We start from the raw sequence: 4,579 nt of genomic DNA, 5'->3' as shown, positions 1-4,579 counted from the left end.
TTTCCATTCACCCTACAGGATACAAGACATTAATGTCTTGATGCCAAGAGTTGATATTTCTGAATCACTGTCTGATCTTCCCTCTGCCTTTCCCCTCTTGCCCTAAACACTGGCATTTTAGCATGGCTTCCTTAAGGAGATTATGATTTTCTCGTAAACTCTCCTTCATAATAGTTTTTCTGCATTCTGAGGTAAACCATTAGCAATGCTCCAGAAACACAATGAAATTTTGAAAAGCCTGAAACATTAAAATTACATATTGAATTTTTCAGAGTAAGCAGTAACGTTCAAACATCTCTTTGTAAAGTAAGCAGAGGCGTTGTTAAAAGTAGGATAAGAAAATTGCTAATTATCTTCTAACCCCTACTCTCATTGCATGAAAATGAAATTGGGATGGGACTAGAAACAAGAAGGAAAACATTTATAGTGTTCTGGTCTCAGATTTTTTTTTCCATAAATGGCCAGGAGGAAAAGCAGACAAACACAAGCTGAGGTATTAGATTAGCAACCAATAAAGTTCTCCCACCCTCATAGCGGACCATTTGGTCCTGTGACCAAATAAAGCACTGTTTGTGAAGATTCACTCTGCAGTAATCCCCTTCTTTAAAATAATAATAAAGTGGTGGCTTCACTGTTATTAAAATTGCTAATTTTCAACACAGTTGGCTCTCTGGACTTCATAAGCACATTGAAAACTGATCAGGTGTTTTAGGTAATTGAGAGGGAAAATTGTGTCCTGAAAGGAGAACTGAGGCGGGGCGGGGGGGGGGGTTGGGGGGCAGACTCTATTGTGTAAGAGGAGAGGAAGCAGGGTCTTCCTGATGGAGACCTCACTCTCAGAGATTACTTGAACCAGAGGTAAACAAAGTGCAACAAGTGAAATAGCCCACCCTTCTAAGCAGTTGTGAAATGAGGTTTCAGAGAAGACACCCTCCTTCCTACACCTGATCATCTGAGTGTTTCCTCTCCAGGGAGACTCCCCAGCCCCCGGATCCCAGTTCCCAGCCCTCCCTTCGATCCTATGAGAATGCCGTGGGAGACGACAGAGCCAGCTGTCTGGAGGATGCTTTGTAGGGTGTGACCTCGCCTGGACATGCTCAAGAAAGACATGATTGGGTCTCTTGCCCTTCCAACAAGGGCTCATCTCTAGATGGACTCCCCTATGAAAACACCAAATGTTCCTATATCTGAGGTAGGCTGAATAATTACCACAAAGATATCCAGTCCTAATCCCTGGAACCCTAATCACTGAAAATGTTACCTTATTTGGAAAAGGGATCTTTACAGATATGATTAAGTTAAGGGTCTTGAGATGGGGAGTTAGCCTGGATTATCCAGGTGGTCCCTAAATGCAATCAAAATTGTCCTTATAAGAAAGAGATGAAAATTTGACATACAGAAGAAGAAGAAACAATGTGACTACAGAGACAGAGATTGGGGTGGTATGACCACAAGTCAAGAAATGCTAGTTGGCAGCACAAGCTGGAAGAGTCATGGAACAGAGTCTCCCTTAGACCTTAGAGCATCCAGAAGGAGTGTGATCCTGCTGACTGTTTGATTTCAGCCCAGGGATACTTTCATTCCTAGCCTCTAGAACTGTAAGAGAAAACATTTCTGTTGTTTAGGCCACCAAGTTGGTAGTAATTTGTTAAAGCAGCGTAGGAAATGAATGTAATACTGAAGCACTGGACAGAAGACAGAAAAATGGAGTATGTTAAGGACAGAGAATGCTATGGACTGAGTTGTGTTTCCCCTTAAATTCATATGTTGAAGTCTTAATCCCCGTGTGACTATTTGAAAAATAGGGTCTTGGCTAGATAATTAAGGTTAAATGAGGCCATAAGGATGGATACTAGCCTGCTGGGGCTGGAAGATTTACAAGAAGAGGATGAGAGAAAGATCTCTTCCCCCACCACCTCTCCCCCCACCCCATACACAGGGCAAAGGCCATGTGAAGACACAACAAGAAGATACCATCTGCAAGGCAAGAAGAGAGGCCTTCAGAGAAAACAACCCCACCAGCACCCTGATCTTGGACTTTTAAGCCTCCAGAACAGTGAGAACATTATTTCCTGTTGTTTAAGCCACCCAGTATATGGCATTTTGTTATGGTGGTCCAAGCAGACCAATAGAGAGTTAACAAAGAAGACAGCCTTTAAGACTGCTTCTTTAAGGGGATAAGGCCAAGATAACCCCACCTCCCTGGACCTCAGTCTCCACCGTAAGACTAGGATTTTATACTGATTTAGTGGTGCTCTGGCTGGCAGTGAGCAAGGGTGAGGAGAGAACATTCCAGGCAGGAGATCAGTAGGAACAAAGTCTGGTCCTGCATTACCATTTCCAGGAAGCATCCCCCTACAAGTGCACGAGAGAAAGCTGCTTTCATGTGCCACATGTTTAGATGGGTAACACAGTGTCTAATCAGACACAGGTGTGATTCCTGGGCCCATGGGGGCCAAGTCTGCTACCTTCAGGAGGGTCACTGTCACTCACAATTGATTGTTGCTATGTAATGTAAGTCAAGTGTATGCTTGGTGGGCAGATCTGGGAGAGATGGAGAGAAATGAAGGATTTAAAACATGTTTTGAGGCTTGTTTCCAGCCTAGGCAGTATTTGATGTGGGCAGGGGCCAGATTATCCCTGTCATCCAGACAACAACAAAAGGAAAGCAGAGAAGACCTCAGAGGGGCACTCAGTTGTTGATAGGGACATACTCTTCAGTAGCTCTTTGCCAAAGACGTGTTCCTTGTTCCTCCTTCCTCCCCACCCAGATGCAGGCAAACTTAAATAGACCTCCCTTTGCTTCTCTGCAGAGACCAAATCTAGGAAGAGGCCAGAGAGCTCACTGAAACTGAGGGGTGACGTGAGGGAATGGTAACTACCCTCCACTGGCAAAGAGACAGCCGGTGTGCTGGAGGTGGAGCCCTTCGACGCAGTGCTCCCCACATCATGGCACACAAAGGAGATGGAGGCATTTAAAGGACATCCTGGGGAAATGAAAGGACTATACAGCTGAGCAGGCCCCACCTACCACAGGTGCCATGGGTTCAATGCCTCACACCCTGGTAACCTGTGAACACCCAAGAGTGGCACTATGGGAAGTCCCACCCCAGAGAATTTGTCATCCCACTGGCTCCTCTGACTATACGACCACCCTGAGCTCTTCATAGGACTCTAAGACCTGAGACCCATGTATGGCACAAGCAGATGAAAGAGAAAGGTAGCTCTAGAGAGATAACTGAATGCCACACCAAGGGAGGCCTGATTGCTATGTGGTGGTAGGGGCAGTAGGGACACACAAACCCTTCACCTGTAACAGGGTTCAGGGAGCCATATCAGGAAAGGGAGCCCAGGAGTTGAGCACAGTGAGTTGAAGAAAAGAGCAAAAAGCCTTCCATCTGATGACAGGAGAAGCAGAACGGAGTCTGCCTGTGACTGCCCATGGCCGAAACAGCTCATCGATGTTATTGACCACTGGAGAAAGTGGGTTGGAGAGTATGCTAAATTCTCACTCTGAAAACCAATCAGCCCCACCTCAAACCTGTGATTCATTCTCACAGCCTCAAGAGGGTAGTTTGCACTCTTGTCTCCATTCCTCACTTCATGGTCACTGAAGCCCTCTCCTGTGGCTTCCACCACCACACTCCACCCAAGCGGCTTCAACCCAGTCACCAATGAACTCTGTTCCTAAAGTCACAGGTGTTTCCTGTTCCCACCTCCCTTCCTTTTCTGCAGCGTTTGACTCAACTGGACCCCTGATTGTCCTCCTCCCTACTCCCTCCATTCCACTCTGGGTCCTTTCTGGTCCCTCTTCCGTGACCTGCCCTGTCTTCAGTGAGCCTTCTTCAGTGAGTCTTCAGTGAGCACTATAGAGCTCAACAGCCAAAACCAGAAATAGACAAGACCGCTTCACTTGTGCCCTAAAAGTCACTGTGCTTATTTCTCATTGAGTTTTCTTGAGACAATTAATGTTTTGCAATGACCAGAACATTCTGACCACCAGACCAGTAAAGTTCTGAAAGCAACACAATGCCTAGAAGCCCACACACCACACGTCTGCTTCTCTGCTCAAGATCATGAGTTGAACACCTACTGCCCTCTAGAGCACTCTCTGCCTGTTCTTTTGCAATTACCCCCCTGAACCTCTCCTATAAAACTCTAGAGAAGTGTCCATCTTGCAGGCAGAGATTTGTGGTTAAAACTTGCTCCTGCCACCTCCCCGGGCTGCTGACACCTGAAATAAATTTCTCCCTTTCTCCTTTCCAAACCCTCACCTCTTGAGTTATTGGCTTCTCTTGCAGTGAGTTTATCTGAGTTTGTTTGGCAGTAGCATTAGTGAGTCCAGCCAGGAGCTATGCTTTCAATTTGTCCAGCCTCCTTGGGATTCCCTAGGAGGAGCAGGTCGCCCCAGCAGGGCCAGGGCTCACCATTCCTTTCCTGAGTTAGTGGCTGTGCTAGATCGATCAGTCACACTGTCGCTACTGTTCCCCTGGGGGTCATCCTGTCCTTCTCTTTGTCCCTCTGTTTATGGAATAGCTTCAACTACCAGCTACTTACTGATGACTCCCAGGTTTATATC

This window comes from Canis lupus, chromosome 17 (assembly GCF_003254725.2).
Source record: "Canis lupus dingo isolate Sandy chromosome 17, ASM325472v2, whole genome shotgun sequence".
In the NCBI taxonomy this organism is placed as follows: domain Eukaryota; kingdom Metazoa; phylum Chordata; class Mammalia; order Carnivora; family Canidae; genus Canis; species Canis lupus.
This window is presented reverse-complemented; position numbering follows the sequence as displayed.